The sequence below is a fragment of the Dasypus novemcinctus genome, chromosome 4 (assembly GCF_030445035.2).
Source record: "Dasypus novemcinctus isolate mDasNov1 chromosome 4, mDasNov1.1.hap2, whole genome shotgun sequence".
NCBI lineage: Eukaryota > Metazoa > Chordata > Mammalia > Cingulata > Dasypodidae > Dasypus > Dasypus novemcinctus.
Genome location: NC_080676.1, coordinates 112,865,155 through 112,885,879, shown reverse-complemented (window position 1 = coordinate 112,885,879; position 20,725 = coordinate 112,865,155).

The following is a 20,725-nucleotide window of genomic DNA, read 5'->3' as shown; positions in this document are numbered from 1 at the left end:
TACTCCTAAATATTACTTAAATAAACGAAAGTATATTTCCCTATAAATACAAATACATAAACGTCCTCAAGAGTTTTATTTTAATATAAAAAGCATGAAAAAAACAAATATCCATCAGAAGTGAAAGGATAATTTAACTGTAGCTTATCTACACAATGGCATATTAGTCAGCTTTAAAAATGTATAAACTATTCTTACATGCTAAAACAAGAATGAATATGATAATAATTATGCTTAGCGATAGAATATATAGTGTATGATTCCACATATAAAATATTCTAGAAAACAAGAATTAATACATACTGACCAAAAGTGGATGAATGATTGTCTATGAATATGTGTGTGTATCTGTGTGTAATTGCGTGGCAGGGGGTGGGGGGTGAGTGAGGGGGAAAAGGAAAGGATTACCAAGGTGCATGATAATATGCAGGGTATGTTCGAGATTTTTATTGCAATGATGGTTTCATGGGTGTATGTCAAATCTTATAAACGGAACACCTCAACAAATATACAGCTTCTTTCCAAAATCTGTTCTGAACACATTGTGCTCTGCTAACATTTTAAATTTGAATGGGCATGGTCTTTGATTTCTTCCCTGAAGGGATCTGTGTTAGAGTTAGTGTCCTGAAAGTGGAGTTAGGTCACATGATTCTTCCTATGCTGCTCAGGTTTTGTTATTGAGATCATAGGGGAAGTTGTTATTCACAGCTTAACATATCTGGCAGTCCACAACATTTAAATCCTTTTATGAATCTCTGCAAGGGTTTTAGTGGAGGGAGATTTAACACTGTGTCCCTTTTGCTCAGAGATAGAACTTACCACTTCCCTCCTATTCATCCAATTCTTATATTTTTTTAAACTTTCTCTGATGGCTAAGAGCCATTTGGGAGTTTGAACAGTGCTCACCCTCATTTATAGGCATGTGTTAGTCTATATAGATTTATAGAGAAACATTTAGAGAAAGTATCAAAAAATTCCAGCAGAATATTATTTGCAAGATACCTCAAGAATTTAAAAAAGAGAATTCATTACGGAGGAAGGAGAATTCAGGCATCACTAATCATTTTAAAAGAGACTGTAGTTCCAAGCAACATCACTTAAAGTTCAAGTTAGCTACTCTGAGGGCATGTGTTTCTTCTGGAAGGAAAATTGTGGCAGGCGGAACTCTAACATGTTCTACCAATGGCCCTCATCCTTGTACAATCTCCCCTTGAGCACAGGAATGTGAGATGTCATTTCTATTATTAAGAAAAATGAAATGTCTGCTTGCATTGGCATTGCCAGGAGTGACCTCCTTTCTGAGAAGTAATAGGACTTTCCAAACATTAAAAAAGGGGTGCTTTTCCAAAAACACAGAATGGTTACCATACAAAAATTGCAGTTTAAGCAATATTTGAGAACAAGCTGGTTTCAGTCCAGTAGAAATAACCTATCAGCAATATACAAGTATGCTATAATAACCAATCCATAATCATTCCTGGCTTTGTAAGACCCTCCTTTATAATAAGGAATTAAAATGGCAACCAATTACGGCAACATCCCCTTTGCACTTCCTCTAATTGATTTTAAAAGCCAGTGTAACATACTAATTATTTGAGATTCTTAGGTTTGTTCAAAATCTCCTTGTTCAAACAATTTCTCACCCAAAGAAACCCAAAACTTTGGTTATATTGGTGCTTTTGTTTCTTTTGACACAATGTAAATTATAATTCTATTTTGGATGTAGTTAAGAGTACTAATCAGAAGATTCTGTATTACTCAAAAGGAAGGAAATTTAGGGAGGGGCTGAACTAATCTCATGAGATGTGGGTCTACGGGTCAGAGACAAGGAAATCAGAGCTTGAAAGCAGCAGATAGTTTTCTGCTGGACTGAAAGGAGTGACTGCCATTTCATGGAAAGTGCCATGTGGCAAGAATGGCAAGTGTCTTCTAGAAACAGAGAATGGCCCCCAGTTGACATCTAGCATGAAAATAGGAACCTCAGTCCTGCATTTAATTTCACTAACAGTCTGAATGAGTTAGAAAGAACATCTAGAGCCTCAGATGAGAATGTAGACCCAACTGATACCTCAATTTCAGCATGTGACCCTGATCACAGAACCCAGCCATGCCATGCTAGATTTCTGATGTATGGAAAATGTGTATTAATAAATTTGTGTTGTTTTAAGCCACTAAGATTGTGCAATTTATTATTCAGCAATAAAAAATTAATACAAAAAGAACATTTTAACTTTGGAGTGAAAGTATTACCACATGAGAAGTGTTTCCTTGGGTCTTCTCTGCACATGCTAAAACTTAGTTCTCAAAATGTTAAAAACATGGACTATATAAAAGTATTTAGTGAGTATGTAGCTATATTTTACTTAACTTGTCAAGGGTGGAATCAGCAGAGCAACAAACATGGTTTATAGAAGAATACAAAGGAAAGCAAAGTATGATAGAATAAGATTTCAAAATTAGATACAATTAATTAATTAGTAAACAGTTAAAGTAAATAAATCAAAACCTTTAGCATTCCCTACTGGACAAATAATCTTTCACACTTTTTTATTTTCTAGAAATTAACTTTCTATATACTTTTTATATACTTTGTTTCCTAATCAATAGAAAATGGCAAGCCTAACAAAATTACATTCTAATTGGTTAACACTTAAATAATTTTGTTAGGCAGTGTTCTAGTATGACATCGATGGAATATGAAACCACTTTTTCATTTTATTTTTAAATTAAAAAAATTTTTGTTTTGTTGTTAATGGCTACCAGAATAACCATTCTTTCAATGATTCTGCTTTCTTTCAATGTCTTGGTTCATCCCCTTGTGCTGGTTTGAGTCTTTTGTGGACCTTAGAATATTATGTTCTTATGAGAACCCGTTCCTGTGCATGTAAACCTATTTATATGGGACCTTTTCATTAGAGTTAGTTAGGGACCTTTTGATTAGAGGAACTTGATTAGATCACTTCAGTAGAGAATCTTTGATAAGATTGCAGGACACAGGGTGGGCCTTAATCATTTTCTGGTATTTTATATGAATGGAGAGAGGAGAGGAAAAGCTGTCGTCTTATCCTGCCTTGTGAGAGAGGACTCCAAGATTGCCTGCAACTGCAGAAAAAACAGATCCCTCAAAAGACTGAAAGAGACCTGCCGCCATTTTGCCTCTAGGATCTCCAGCAGCTGTCCTTTGATGAGACAGTATCTCTGATGATACCTTGATTTGGATATTTTCACAGCCTCAGAACTGTAAGATTTTACCCTAACAAATCTCCAGTATACACGCACACCCATTTCTGATATTTTCTACTTGCAGTCTTCAGCAAACTATAACTCTCATGTTCTCTGTAGTGGTGATTGATCATCTTCACTTCTCTGTTAGCTGACCTGGGTAAGTCCAAAGAACCAGAGAGTAGGAGCTGCAACTCAGCTGAGGCTCAGGACCCAGCTGGCACATGGACAGTCCAGAGATTCAAGTCTCCTGAGTATACACCAACCGTAGCACCAACCACAGGTTCAATAAAAGTGACAGAAGAGGCATGTGTAGATAGGTCACATCTGAGTCCAACTCCATCATATTCAACAACACAAATTCCAACTGACATGGCACTGAACTCCAGAGCCACAAGCTATGACTGTAGAACCTGTGGTCTCTGTAGCCCTCAGGAGAACCAGTACCTAGGGTTGTATCTACTTTGGCTATCTCTGGGGTCCTGCTGAGGTGTGCATAAACACGACCCCTGTGATGACTTCCTGACTTTTTTCTTAGCCATATAAACTCATTTGTCTTTGCCATTTCACCCTTTTTATTCAAGATCCAATATCAGTTTTTAACTAATGATCTTACATATAGGCTGAGATATTCTGCTGGTCTGAGTTGACCCTTTTATTCAAGATCTCTTTCTAGCTGCATCACCAGTTAGTGATTGGTAGTAATACCTCAGTACCAGGGAGGCTCATCCCTAGGAGTCATGTCCCACACCGGGGGGAAGGTAATGCATTTACATGCTGAGTTTGGCTTAGAAGGTGGCCACATTTGAGCCTACAACAAATTGAGAGTGCCTACAACTGCAAGTAGGAAAATTGCATTCATCATCCATGTGGGATCTAAGCCCGCTCTTGATATAGAGGTGGAGTGAACATCACCATTCCAGGGTCCACAGGATGGAGGACCCTGATATTCTACTATAGAACTATTGTGACTAGTAATGGAAGAAATTGTAGCACTGATGTGGAGAAAGTGGCCACAGTAATTGCTGAGGGCAAGAAAGAGGGAATAAGAGAGGTGATGTAGGGGCATTTTTGGGACTTGGAGTTGTCCTAAATGATATTGCAGGGACAGATGCTGGGCATTATATATTCTGCCATAACCCACTGAATGTACTGGGTAAGAGTGTAAACTACAATGTGAACAATTATCCATGTGGTGCAGTAGTGCTCCAAAATGTCTTCATCAAATGAAATGAATGTGCCTCAATGATGAATGATGAAAGAAGTTGTTGATGTGGGTAGAGTGGGGTAGGTGGGTATATGGGAACCTCTTATATTTTTTAATGTGACATTTTTTGTGATCTATGTATCTTCAAAAAATACAATAAAAATGATGGGTGGGGGAAAGGGGAACCTCTTAAGTTTTTTATTTTTTAAACATTTATTTCATTTATTTCTCTCCCCTCCCCCCACCCCCTGTTATCTGCTCTCTTGTGTCCATTTGCTGTGTGTTCTTCTGTGTCCTCTTGCATTCTCTGTGGCACCGGGAATCTGTGTCTCTTTTTATTGCATCATCTTGCTGCATCAGCTCTCCTTGTGTGCAGTGCCACTTATGGGTAGGCTACTCTCTTTTTGTGCAGGCAGCTCTCCTTGAGGGATGCACTCCTTGCACTTGGGGCTCCCCTGTGCAGGGGACACCCGTGCATGGCATGGCACTCCTTGCTTGCAGTAGCACTGCATATGAGCCAGCTCACTACATGAGCCAGGAGGCCCTGGGTTCGAACCCTGGACTTCTCATATGGTAGGCGAATGCTCTATCAGTTGAGCCACATCTGCTTCCCTCTTATGTTTTTTAATGTGACATTTTGTGTTCTCTATTAACTTTAAAAATAATTTAAAAAATGAAAAAAAACAAAACACCCATGTTTGCCTGCTTATTATGCTATCACAATCTAAGTTCAGAGCCATCAATTCAGTAATATTTCTTTGGTAAAGTTATCATGAATCAACTAATTGTTACCCCACCATAGGAACGAAATAAATTTGTTCTTCTTTCCTACCATAATATGTTGTACTTAACCCCAATACTGATATGAGTACTTGTCTTTCAATGTTTTACAGTTATCTATTGGAGGACATTTCTTAGAGGGAAGGAAAAATGCATCACTCCTCTGTATTCACAGAATCTAACACAATACCTGTCACTAGTAAACATCTACTCAATTAAGAGAGGTAATTTTAGAGAAAGTTTAGTTAAGGGGGGAAGCTTACATCTAGTGGTTGATTGTGGACATATCTATGAAGGAAACCATTTCTTGAGAAGATTGATTAGATTACCCAGCATTCTAATTTAAAAGACTCTTTATCCTTCTTTGCACTCCCTTGTGTTCTCTGTGGTGATTTGTTCAATTCTTGATTCTTTATTTCATTAGTAGTATTCCTTTCTATGGTCTTAGAACCATGTTTTGAAAGCAAACAATGATTAAGGACTGAGGAGCAATTATATTAATCTTTTTGCTTCTTCATCATCATTTGTCATTTGAATTCATACATGCCTGCATTTGTATATTTTTATAGTTATACTTTGAATATTAAAATTAAGAAAATTTTTAATATATTAAATGATATAATTAAACAATTTAGTGATTGTTTACCACAAGAACAAAATGTAGAAATTGTGGGAGAAGTGAATATTGGTTTTTGTTGCATATAAATTAGTATGAAAAAAAATCTGTTCATGGAGGATTTTGAACCAGTGTCCCTTTTCATGCCCTTTTCACCTTGTGCTAAATGAGAACATCATCCATAATTTTGCTTTGCTCTTCTCTATTTTCTGTTGGATGAATAAGCCTACCCTTTTTCAAATATGATTACCCTCTTCTTCTGTTTTACTATTCCTGTGGAATTAGATCACCTTATCAAGTACAGCAGTTCAATAATAGCCTTCCTTAAATAGGTACATGAAGGTCAACTTGAGACTTCCTTCTCCACAGGGATCAAAAAGAAGTATGAAATGCCATTACATCCTAAACTGTGATCGTCTCTAACCAAGCGGAAGGTGTTTTTATAAATAAATCTAAATTTATAACAGATGGCTTAGCACAAGAGAAAAAGGAATCAATGAAGAAATATGAAAACAACTATAAACCAATGAATATTAGCAGCTTAAAATTAGGGAGACTATGTGAATTCATAGCAACTGTATATATTTTTTCAAAGCTCTTATTTTTGATACAGAAAGGAAATACCATTGTCATATATGACAGTTTTGTTCTTTCAGGAGACACTTATCTCTAACATCTGTTTTCATACAATTGTAAACTAAAGCAAATTACAGATATGACTATAAATAAACAGCATGCTTATATTTTAGCATATTTTCTAAGCCCTGTAAATATGCCATTTATTGCTCTTACAACTATCATAATGGCAAGAGTTTTAATCTCTACCACCTGCAATAGAATTTGTGTAGTTATCTGTATAATTTACCAGATGGTAGAATAGAGAAGTCTTTTGCTGTTTATGAATTTTTATGTTCTCTAACGTTTTTCTTTGAAAACAGATTGGATTTTCCTCTTTTTGTTAAATATCTTATGGCCCACAAACAGTTAAATGATAGAAAATCACCCTTCAAAGTGAGTTAGAATTCAATTATTTTCAATCCCATTTTAATTTATAGGTTATGGAGAGTTTTAGGTAAAACATAACTTGTTAGGTAGTGACATATTTCCAGTGGACGGAATTTCATATTGAACCAGTTTCTTTTGTTAAATTTATGAAGATAGTTCCAATACACTGTGTCTCATCCATATTCTCTCTTGTGTCTAAGAATCTGTTTGTCTTGTGTAATGAATTAGTTTAGTGAAACTTAGTTCTGTCTCTGACAATGTCTGTGGCATTTAAATCTATATAACACAGGCTGTGGAAAAGTCATGGTTAAATAATGTGCCAGGCTTATTAAACCTATTGTCAACAATGCACCCAAAATACCTATGTAAAATATTTCAGATTATTCAGTACCCACCAATGAGTTCCTGCATTACTCAAGCATAAGTCTTTAGTGTTTCTACATGATTGGGCACCCATTCTTTCTCCAAACTCATCTCCTACTTTTCTTCATCTTGCTGATTCATTCAAGCCTCATTGACATCCTCACTCTTCTCAGGCATACTATGATACCCTGGCTAAAATTTCAGTTTCTTAGCTTTCCATTTTCTAGTGTGGGATGTCAGGGTTTTATTCAGTCCTCCGTTTGGTCTTCGAATCAATTCTTTTAGATGGAGGCCACATGGGTTCTGCCCACCTGCTATGATTTTAATTTCATCTTAACAACAGTGCCTCTTGCCCCTTTGCACCTGACTAAGACTTTGTGAACGCTAACCTCTCTCCTGCATGCCGACTCTCATTTACCATAAGTGTGGTTATACATTGGGACATGCCGGGGTATTTATTGTTATGCTGAAGTTAAGATGGGGTAGGAATAACATTATTCTGAAAGTTATTGTAGGCAATCCTGTGACTGGCTACCGTTAGTGAAGACAGGAGCTAATAAACAGCAGACAACAGAGGTAGCAGGCTTTCATGATCTCAGGATGTCCAGTGGTCTATCACAATCACTTACTACAGAAACATGGAAAACACTATCATCCTTTTTCTTTTATTTGGTTGTCTCAATAAATTACATTCTACGAAGTTAATATTTCTATAGTCATTAAGATCCAATGTTTTCAGAAACATAAAAGATGTCAAGATTTTATTTTAGTTCTAAAATGAATTCAGTCTTTCCACAGACTTTAAAACTTGACATTTATTTTAAGTTTCCAAATACACTAACAAATATGAAATGTTCTATGAGGGAAATATTACTTTAAAAAGTTCTGATTAACCTAATATTTTTAAAAGTTGTATCACTTTTCATTATTTAGAGTTGGGTATATTTCTGAACATATTAAACAGGAATATAAATTACTTGAGGTCAGTTGTGGTTTGAAACTATATGTACAAGAGAAAGGCATGTTCTTAAGGGTAATCCATTTGTCAGGTATGTACCCACTGTAAGCAAGATATATATATAGAGAGAGGTACTAGGGGCTAGAGATTGAACCAAGGACCTCAATGTGGGAGGCAGGTGCTCAACTACTCAAGTCACGTTCACTTCCCAGGATCTTCTGATGAGGTTACTTCAGTTAAAGTGTAATCCAACCCATTCATGATGGGTCTTAATCCTCTTACTGAAGTCCTTTATAAATGAGATGAATACAGAGAAAGAAAGCCATGGAAACAAGAAGCTGAAATCAGTGAAACTGGAAGAAAAGGGAGAGATAAGCAGATGCTGCCATGTATCTTGCCATGTGACAGAAGAGTCCAGGATCACTGGCAGCAAGTCTTCAGGAAGAAAACTTCACCTTGGTGGTGTCTTAATTTGGACATTTACTTAGCGTCAATCTGTAAACTAATGCATCCTCATTTTAAAAACCAACCCATTTTATAATATTTGATTTGTAGCCTAGGAAACTAAAACAAGGCCAAAATGTAATTTATATGTAAGTAAACATTTCACTGAGCTGCATACTTGAAATGTGAGAATTCTGATAAATTCACAACTTCTTTTTCTTCAATAATACAAAGGAATTTCAATTTAAGAAATCTAGCCATCCTGGTTATCTGCTAATTCAAAGGATCCAGGACTGAGGAAAGTGGTGGTAAGAAGATGAGATAGTAGTGCTCACAAATGGAGCAGCTGGTGTCTTCCCTGGAGTGCCATTATTTATATATACAGGTAAGCCTTAGGATATTTTAATGTAAATAGATGGGCATATGATATAGAGAAATTAAGCTAGAAAATGTGCAGCAATGTACAAAGTGCATAGAGAAATGGTTTGTACTTTGTTTTCTGAAGAAAAGTAATGAAATATTCTACATAAGGGTGGGATTAATTTTGCATGGATTAAGTAACCCTAGTGGTTCTGTTGTCAATATTCCCTAGTGGAGATATGAAAATAAATTATCGTATTTCATCCTGATTTTTACCCTTTAATTTTTCTTTGACTGTGAGTTAGATTTTATGTCTTGGGAAGAAAGATGTTTAATGCGATAAAGGTGTTTTGTTGGTTTGAATTTTTTCTTGTTTAACAGTAATATTAAATTTGATATGTGGCTAAGCATAAATATGTCTTGACTTTTTTCTTTTCTTCAGCTAAATATCATATTTCATTATAGCCTAATCATCTTTTTAAATGGAAAGAGCAGGGTTTCCCCCCTCCCCTTACTTTTGTTTTCTAGAAAGTGGAAGTTCTTCCTGACTCCTCAAGAACTTATGAAGATTTTAACTACTGGAATATGTTCTACTCTCAACTGAGCCACAAGTGTATGAAGTCCAAAATCAGTCCATCCATCTAGGAAAGAAGAAACCATATGGGAAGTAATATTCCTGGGGCAACTTTATCACATATTAAGTTCCTTCTGTTTTGGTTAACTCTTTTATTGAAGTTTATTGTTCATACATAAACATCCATAAACAATAAGTATATAGTAAAACTCGTGTACTTACAAAACAAACATGCTTATCATACAGGGTTCCCACACATTACCCCATCACCACCAACATGCATTGTTGTGAAACAATTGTTACAAATATGACTACTAACTATAGCCAATAATTTAGGTTTGGTTCACTTTCCCCCAACTCACCTGGTTAATAACACCCTGTATTAGTATTATATACTTGTTGCAGTTCATCAGAGAATGTTCTCACATTTTTTTGGTAACCACAGTCCATCTTCCACCACAAAATTCATTGTTTTCTATAGTTCCATTCAAAGGATACTTTAAGTGACTCTTGTGTTCATCACAGAGTTGTGCTGTCATCACCTCAGTGAATTTTAATTACTCCAAAAGGGAAAAAATCCCATATCCTCTATACCACCTATTATCCCTTAGTACTCAAATAATATCTTCTTTCTATTGCTGCAAAAATATTACAATATTGCTGTTAACTATAATCTGTAAGTTACATTAGTTATAATTTCTTGTGTATCATCATATTCGTAACACTTTTATAAAAACATTCTTGCGAAGTGAACTCAGCGCAGTGGTTAGGGCGTCCGTCTACCACATGGGACGTCTGCGGTTCAAACCCCGGACCACCTTGACCTGTGTGCAGCTGGCCCACACACAGTGCTGATGCATGTGAGGAGTGCCATGCCATGCAGGGGTGTCCCCTGCACAGGGGAGCCCCACACACAAGGAGCGCATCCCGTAAGGAGAGCCACCCAGCACGAAAGAAAGTGCAGCCTGCCCAGGAATGGCACAGCACACAAGGAGAGCTGACACAACAAGATGATGCAACAAAAAGTGACACAGATTCCCGTGCTGCTGACAACAACAGAAGTGGACAAAGAAGAACACGCAGCAAATAGACACAGAGAACAGACAACTGGGGCAGGGGGGAAGGGGAGAGAAATAAATAAATCTTTAAAAAAAATAAAATAAAAACATTCTTATACTATTAACTAGAATCTTCACCTACCACTTAAAACAGTTATACAGTGCTTACATTATTCTCTAGCTTCATTTCAACTGAAGTATTATATCCACAGACTACCCCTTTTCAGCCACAATCACATTGATAAATTGGCAGTGTTAGCTATACTCATTATAATGTATTATCATTAACTCTATTCATATCTACACATTTATGATAAACCTTAATAAACATTCTGCATACATTAAGCATCAGCTCCCATTCTCAACCCACATTCTATTGCCTAGTAACCTCTACTTAGGAGTTTAACTTCTTGAGTTTACTCATCATTTTAATTCATATTAGTGAGACCGTACAATATTTGTCCTTTTGTGCCTGACATTCCATTCAACATAATGTCCTCAAGTTTCATTAGTGTTGTCATATGCATCCTGATTTCATTTCTCCTTACAACTGGATAGTATTTCATTGCATGTATATACCATAGTTTCTTATGTCCTCATTGGTTGATGGACACTTGGGCTGTTTCCGTATTTGAACAATTGTGAATAATGCTGCTGTGAACATCAGTGTACAAATGTCAGTTTATGACCTTGCTTTCAGTTCTTCTAAATATATGCCTAGTATCAGGATTATTGGATCAGACTACAGTTTTTCTTTAGTTTCTTAAGGAACCACCAAACTATGTAACACAAAGGCTACATATTCAGTTCTTCAAATGTACATATTCACTTTTTTTTTTCCTTGCTCAAATGTTTCTGCCTAGATATCCATATAGTTGACTTTTTTTTGGTCATTTGGGTCACAAATCATCTGATACCTCTTCAAAGGGCCTTCCTGGTCAACTCCATTTAATATTGCCCCATCTATGCTGGTGAGGATTTTGTTTCATCTTCCTAGGAGCTCTTATCAGTATATGAGATTATTTTATATTTTAATTTTCTTTACCCCCATCTCCCTCAATTGGATAGAGTTTCATCAATGCAGGGTCTTCTTTGTCTGCTTGAAATGTATATCCCTAGTCCTTATTACAGTGCCTGGCAGAGATATAAAATTGTTCTGTGTGTGTATGTGTGTGTAAAATCTATGAATTTTGGCAGGAAAATTAGACTGCAAGAAATGTTGCATTTTGTAAGTATTCTAAATTATTCTAATTTATTGTAAATTATTTAAAATTCAACTTGAAATTCTTAACAACACTGGCAAGTATTTGTCATTGTCAGGATCTTTTCCTCCATCCATTGTAACATACAGAAACCCAGTGATCATGCACCTCCAGGAAAATGGTAGAGGACTAATTTTTCAATCTGCACTATTAGCAGCTTTAGTTCCTCCTTGCCCTGGCCTAGTTGATTCATTTCATGACCATACCCATTATTGGCCCCATAGCCTCTTTGCAAAGTTTAGCCATAGGGAATTTTGTGGAAATGCCATGGCCACAGCAAAAAGTGCCCAGTTACCACAGGTATCCCATGCAGTTGTGCCCTTCAGGGTCTTCATCACTCACTGGCATTCACCAATTTGAGGATCCTAGGTCTTCCTTTTCACTTTCAAAGATTCAAATTTGAACTAAAAGATTCCTTTCTTCAGTCATGTAAACATAAAGCCTCTTTTATTAATTCCTGTGGCAGTTTGAGATTATTTTATGAATCCCCAAAAAAAGAAAGGTTATGTTCTCCATTCCTGTGGGTGTGAGACCCACTTGACTGGATTAGATCAGTGGGGCTTGATTCCTGTTGAGTATCCGCCTCTTCGTGGGTCTGATATAACAGGAGACACAGAGACTCAGACAGAGGACAAAGGAAGTCAGCCTATTTGATTCTGAAATGTGAGAGGGAAGACTGCAAGAAAACAGAAGCCTCTGGGGAGGCCCAAAGAGGCTGGGCCCACCTAGAAGCTCAAGAGGAGACCAGCCCTGGTATATTCCTGATAGCTTGCAGCTGAATTGAGAAGAGAGCTGAGGGTTATATAGGAGGCCTGGAAAGAGACAAGCCCTACGTCTAGTTGCTCACAACTGATATCCAAAAGATATCAGGAGGGGGAAGGCAGAGACCTCTGCAGAGATTTGTGGCCATGTTTTGTCACCATGTGGCAACAATCAGTAGTAGCTGGGTTAAGTGAGAGAGCACCTCTTACAAGTGCCTTCACTTGGCCTTCTCATGGCCTTGGAACTGCGAGCTTTTACCCAGTATAAATACTCTTTTTTAAAACCAACACATTTCTGGTACTTTGTATTGGCAGCAGCCCATTAACAAACTAAAACAATTGCCCTTGGAAAAGAGCCTTATAAAGGAGTTAGCAGTATTTTTTTTTTAAACATTTATTTCTCTCTCCTCCCCCCCCACCCCCCCCACCCCCGTTGTCTGTTCTCTGTGTCTAGTTGCTGCGTCATCTTTGTCCACTTCTGTTGTTGTCAGCAGCATGGGAATCTGTGTTTCTTTTCGTTGTGTCATCTTGTTGTGTCAGCTCTCTGTGTGTGCGGCGCCATTCCTGGGCAGGCTGAACTTTCTTTTGCGCTGGGCGGCTCTCCTTATGGGGCACACTCCTTGCACGTGGAGCTCCCCTACACGGGGATCGCATCAGCACTGCCCCTTAACCGCGGACCCCCCTAGTGGTAGACGGTCGCCCTAACCACTGGGCCAAGTCCGCTGCCAAGGGGCTAGCTCTTTTTAACAATAAAGCCTGTGTATTTAAAGCAGTCCTCTTTTTCTTTCACCTTTCTGGTATGGAGATGAAAAGCAAATTTACACAAATAACCAAACAAAGAAACCATATTTACTTTCCCCTTAGAAGTAGTGAGAATCTAATCTTTGAATTCTTTTATGAATCGTACACTTCTTGCCTCACATAATCGTAAGACAAATAAGGAAAAACTCACGAAATTCTGTGGTGACATCAGCTGGTTTTTAAAATTTGCTCTTTTAAAATTTCTTTTAAAAATACACCTTTATTTCTTAAGTGATTAGTGACTTTGAATTTGAATGGATTTATATTTCAAGCTGTTGCTAGTAACAATAAAGCAAACATATATAATGTATGAGGATGGAAACTACATCCAGTTTTAGCTAATGAAAGGAAAGATGACATTTTCTGCAAAGGGAGAAATGATCATTGTTTGGGCAATATGCAGAATTTAACAGAAGCAAAAATATTGCCTATAGTTTCTATTTCCTTCTGTCCCTCAGAGGAAGATTATCATTGGACATGCATGAATGAAAGAAAAATTAATGGAGAATTTAACCATAGAATTTTAAAGATGTAAGAGTCTCTAGATAAAATCCAGTTTGGCGTGTTTTATGCAAGAGAAAACAATTTGAAGTCCCTGAGTAATTAAGTTAGTTTCAGATGCAAGTAGAGAATCCATGTATCTTGACAGCTTGTTCCTGAATTATTTTTTCTTCTGATGTATAAGATGAAATACAGGAGTCAAAGAAACAGCTCACAAAAATGGTAGTAATAGTTTAAAAAGTAAGAGGTTAGAAAATTTTGTGTTAGCTTGAAGTCTTACAATAAAGACATAGAAGATTTTGGAAAATAAGCTAAATGTTTGTAAGATACCAAAGAATTAGACTTTATGGGCATTAATCTTTAATAAAATAAAACAAAGATGGAGAGGTATAAAAATTTAGCATTTTGACTCTATACTTTTGTAATTTTTTGCTAAAATATGTGATTTTTACTTAATGTGCATTTTATTTTAAGGATTTTAACAAATGTAGAATTTGATATATTTTCTTCAAACAGTCCATATGGATCTAGAATCATTATACAAACTTTTACCATTTATCTTCTCAGAGCCAATGAGTGAATTACATTTCTACCATGAGATTACAACATTTACTGATTTAGCATAGACTTTTAAAAGCTGTACAAATCATTATAAAAACAGAATCTGTAAAATAATTTTTTATATAGAAGTCAATATCAAAGATATATTGTTAAATGCTAAATGAAGAGTAGATCAAAATCCATTTTAAAAGTTCATTAAAAAAGATAATGGAAACTTTCTAATCAATATGGGAGTGGAGAACTGGATTGGGGGAATATTTTTTTTGGAATTTACATAAGGAAAACTGCTATATTATTTCAATTTATTCTTAATATAAAATATCCCATAAGTTAAATACATTTTAAAAATAAGAAAACAGTATGCAAAAGATTTATGTGACTTATACAGATTTACACAAGCAAAAAACAAAATGAGACTATTAATCTATGTATCCTTTTTAATGTGTATTTTCATATAAAACTATATATTCAAATATACATGCATATATATATACAATGCGATACTCATACATTTATAATTATATAGCCAACAGTTCAACAAATTAGAACTTCTTAGACTTTTCAATTTCTAATAAATTATGTTCTCTTCTTCAACAACCAGTTGAAAGAATTAGTACTTTTTAATCAATTATTTGAAATCCTTTAATAATTTGGTTATAATTTTTTGAATTTAGTTATGTATTTCCTTTTTCTGAATTACAGCATAGTGATGTCATGAGTAGTCTTCCTTGTGGTACCCAGTATAAATCTAGAAGTAAATTTGTTTCCTTTAGTAGAATAGTATATCTACATGCTTTTTAAAATTCACTTCAAATTCCACATCAAATATATGCATGTTGCCATTCTCCCAAATTTCTATGTGAAGTGCTAAATAATATAACATCTGAACAATAAGAAATCTGTTTAAGTTGAATTCATAGTACTTCTTGTGTGACTTTGAGGAACAAATCTTACTTTTCCAGATATTTGGTGTTTCCTATTTTTGCTGCTAGCAGAGCATTGATAATTAATTACGGAGAAATATTACAGATATTTAATGCTTTAACTTGGCATCGCTTTGTGAAGGTGAGATGGACCTTGTCCCAACTAATAAGTTGGATGCTGAGTCTTTTGACACTTCAAAAATCCACAAAATTTTAAAGAAAATTCCTTACTCCAATAATGGACTTTTGGGGGGACTAGAGTAGGTACTAGCAGGTCAAGGGTGAGTCAGTAATGGCAAGGAAGTACGATTAGGGAAAAATTTCTCCGAATCAGCCAAGACTTGAGAAGTTTGAATTTCCCTCCTTTCCCTCTAAAGTCAAAAGAGGAAGCCCAAGGGCTTTATTATCAGCTTGTCCAGATATGTACAGAAGGGAGGAAGGAAGAGGAGGCTTGAAAACTGTCAGCTACCAACTATTAAAAAAATATTGGGTCTTTGGTAGTCTGAGGTTGTGTGTACCCCAGAAAATCAGGTTCTTATAGCTGGTCCATTTCTGTAGGTATGAACGTATTGTGGTCAGAACCTTTAGATTAGTCTACTTCAATTAAGGCGTGGCCCGGGTTGGTCTTACTCCTCTTATTGGTGTCCTTTCTCTACAGAGAGAGAAATTCACCTAAGCTAAGAGAGAAAGCCACAGAACCAAGAATCTGAAAGCATTAAAACCTGAGAAAGAAGGGAGAGAACAGTGGACACATGTTCCTTGCCATATGACAGAGTAGTCCAGGATTGCCAGCAGCTGGTCTTCATGAAAAAAGCATTGCCCTGATGGTGCCTTGATCTGGACATTTTCATGGCTTCAGAATGCCTATTTTAAAAGCTAACCCATTTCCGGTATATTTCATTTCTGTAGCATGTCAGATTACACAATGTCAGACTCTTCATTATAGCATCTATAGTAATATAATTTTAAGATGAATATACCTTGTAAAGTTATAAAAAGTAAACAAAAATTATTTTATGCGAACCTGCCAATTTCCTGACTATAAATCAATAAATGACTTTTACCAAATAAATAAATCAGATTAATTCAAGACCTTTAAGTTGGTATCAAATTAAAGACACACTTTATTCTACATCTAAATATAAATATGTTATTACACCAAGAAGTAAAGAAGACAGAGGAAAAATGAAAGCAAGAGACAACCTGAACAGAATCTGAAAATAGCCCAAGGTAAATGCATAGGTCAGAGATGAAAAAATTGAATCAAATTGAAATTAGCACAAGGTGCTTAAAGTTCATTCAGAAAACTCTGAGGAATAATGATTGACATTAGGACACAGTAAAAAATGTAGAAATTAGGGAATAAAATAAATAGTTTGCTGCAAATTTTGATCATGGAGTTCTGAAGTTGGGAAGCTCATAGATTATATTAAAATAAGTGAGTAATAATTTTTAAACTTTATGCAGCAGAATCTATTTTCTAATATTTCCTAATGAAAAATGGTGATTCTAGTTTTTGTTTTGTTTTGATTTTTACAATCATGATTGAAAAATCTACAATTTTGCTCCATTTTTGTAAGTTTAAAATAATTGCCTTGTATATAAATATATTTCCTGAATACAACTGATGGAGAAAATGTCCTTAATTCCTAACTAAGTGGATAATGAGTCAAGTTTATGAATAAATTTGCCATCAAATACAGTTCGAGGCAATCTCATTTGAATTTTGGTTTTATGAAAAATTTTGTAGAATCTGATCATCACTGGATGAAGGAATTGTTAAGATTCTTGACTTTCATAATTGAATATGTAGATCTGTATCTACTGTGGTCTCACTGCTGTTTGGCAATCATTAGAATGGGGTATCATAAATATCATAACGTATTCCCCATATCAACTTTTCTTCACTGCAAATGTAGGTCCTCATTAGGTCATGTCTGCTTGTGAGACTGATTTACTTTTTAAAAAATAGAAATAACTATTAAAATCAGAGGAAAGTGAGAATATTGACCATGATTTATGGACAAAAGCTTTGCTTTTCAGTTAAAAGAAAATAAATGGAGGCCTTGAATTGAAATAATAGAACATTCTAACCTTCATAAGTTAGATTATTATGATGAGATAATGAATAAAATGCTGTATCATATATCAGGCAATTTGCTTTTGGGCTAGTCTGGTGCCAAACAAAATTACTCAGAATGACTGTAATGCAATGGACACGAGCTCAAGCTCTCCAAGTTTCAGGAGTCACCATTCATATAAAATATAACAGTGGTTATTGAAGCCCTAAAACTAAGTAGCTGCAGAATATTTCTTTCTTTCTTTACCTATCTTTCTTTCCCTTCTTTAGCACTGCTGATTGCTTTCTCTAAGGAACTGATCACAAGTTTCAAAAATCTGTCATAGTCCCCTCTTGTCACATCTTGATGTATACCACTTCTACCTATGTCTTTCTTCAACTCTTTCTTTTCTATAACTAGATTCTTTATGTTATTTTGCCCTGAATTAAATTCTGATGTCCAACTAACTCCATATAAGAAAGTTATTATTCTGGCACAAAGTCCAATGTATCATGTAAACTCTCATATTTACATTCATGTACAAATGGTATCATATAACCTATAAAGTTTCTATTCTTTAGCTTTTTTATACTGTTTTGTGAACATTTCCCATGCCATTAAATATTATTCAAAAATATTATTGTAAAAGCTATAAATTATTCCATGGCATGGAATTACCATAATCTTTTATCAGTTTTTCAGTAGGAAAATTAAACATTTCTCTTATTATAACTAACACTGAAATGTGTAAATGCATGCTCAATACATTTATTTTTCACCTCTGATAATTTCATAAATTGATTTTTAAAAGAGATAACATAACAGACATGTTGAGGAAATTGAATTTAATCAACAGGTGTGACAGTTTAAATTTGTGAATCCCCCACCAAAAAAGAGTTTTTCAGGTAGTCCATTCCTGTGGATAGAAGACCCTTTAGAATGGACTATTCCAGTGAGGCATGACTCAGGTTGATTCCCCACCCTCTTGCAGGGTCTGAAATAAACGGAAACGCAAAGAGAGAAACACTGAAAAAGGGAGCTCTGCAATTTTTGACCATGCAATATAAAAGGAGGAATTGAGTATCACTAGTAGCTTAAGCAGGAAGGTCCCAAGAGTCTGAGACCAAAGAGAGCAGCTCAAGCCTGAAGGGATGAGTCATATGCCTGATAACTCTCATCAGAATTTGGGAGGAAAGCTGATCAGCTGAGTCTGAGAGGGGAGGCCCAGTAAGAAACAAGCTCTATTCCTCATTGCCCACAGCTGAGTTCTGGAGATGGTGCGCCTGCAGATTTAAGCAGAGACTTAGGTAGAGATCACCACTGTCTTGCTTCACAACATGGTGGCTGACTTTGGTGAGAAAGCATCTCTTATGGTGCCTTGATTTGGATATTCCATAGCCTTGGAACTGTAAGTTTTTACTCTAAATAAAATTCCCATTATTAAGGCCTATTCATTTCTAGTACTTTACATCAGCATGCCTTTGGCAAACTAATACAGAAATTGGTACCAGGAGGCTGGGGTTCTTGCTGCTTGCAATTACCAAAAATGTTGCAATGCCTTTATAAATGAGCAAGGGTTATTTTTGAAGGAATTGTGAGATTCTTGATAGAAAAAGCCAAAATTGCTTTGAAGAAACTATTAGTAAAAGCATGGATGCTAAAAATAGTTCTTTTAAGGCCTTAGAAGGGAATGATGAAACTATTATTGGAAACTAGAAGAAAGGTGACTGTTGTTTTAAGGTTGTAGAACACTCAGCAAAATTGACCCCTGATATTGGAGAGAAAGTAGAATTTAAAAATGACATGCTTGGATGTTTAGCTGAGGAGATCTCTAAATTAAATGTGGAAAATGCAGCCTGGCTTCTCCTTGAGTCTTATAGCAAAATATGATAGGAAAGATATAAGCAGAGAACTGAATTGCTGGGCGTAAATAAACCACAGAGTGATGATTTGGAAATTCCAAGTTTGCAGAAAACAAGCCCCCAGAGGATAGTGCCTCACATGATGAGCTGAATAAATTTGTAATTCATGATCAATTCAGTGTAAGCCAGGATCAGAGATGCAGTTACAAGAAAAGACTCTTGGAAGTTCTTATTGTCTGAAATCTTGGACCTTAGAGAACTGCATGCAAAGCCAACAAGCTATTTATGAGATCTGTATAAATGAAACCACTGTCATTCTGGACTAAGAGAGATAGGTTGGGGGAAGATTGAAGGAGAAACCACTTCAAAGGCAAAATCCTGGGAGCTGAAGACTGGACTTAAGATATCTTCTTGAGCCAAGAGAGAGACCCCAACCATATGTGGGGAAAGGGTGAGTTTGCCCTGGCATTTGAAGAAGGTGAATCTTCCAGCCCATTGTTCACTGAGAATTTGACTGTACCAGACTACAGAGAAGAAGGGTCACATTCCCTGATGGTTGGGTCAGTAGGGTGCCCACTCCACTGCTTTAAGGAGATTGGGCCTGTATCCTAGAAATTAGAGAGAATGTTGTTACCACCTCACTATACTAAGGGGGTTGATACTGTCCTTCCATTGATACTGGCAGCAAACTTTGCCTCAGAGATTGGGGAAAGTTTGATCACCACCCCACGTTCTTGGAGGATGAGATCCCCAAGGAGAAGAAGATATCATCTTGAGAGGACACCCAGACAGTGAAATTTAGGGAGTATGCCTTGCAGGTTTTTGGAAATGTTTGGGACCTGTGACACCTGTTTTCCTACAAATTTCTCCTTATTATAATGCAAATGCTTATTCTGCATCTGCCCATCCTTTGTATAGTGGACAGCTTATTTTCTAGGTTTCACAGGCCTGTAGCTAGAAGGAAATTTCCCCCAAAACAAAGTCCATGTTTATGACTGATTTTGATGTGATTTTGTGCATAGCATTGTTACTGAAATTATTTAAGATTTTTGAAATATTGTGATATAATGAATGTATTTGGAATATGGAAAAAACATGTCTTTTGGGGATTCAGAGGGTGTAGTGTGACAGTTTGAATTCAGTGAAACCCAAAAAGAGAAAGATTTTGCTTCTGAGTTAATCTATTACTGAGGATATGAGACCTTTATGAATGGACAATGTCAGTAAGTCATGAATCAGGTTGAGTTTTTGCCCTCTTGCAGGGTCTGAAATAAACAGAGACACAGAGAGAAAGGCACAAGAAAGGAAACTCTGCCATTTTTGACCCTGCAATGTGAGTGGAAGAATTCAGTATTGCAGACAGCCAAAGCTTAAGCAGGAAATTCCCAAGTGTCTGAGCCCATGGAG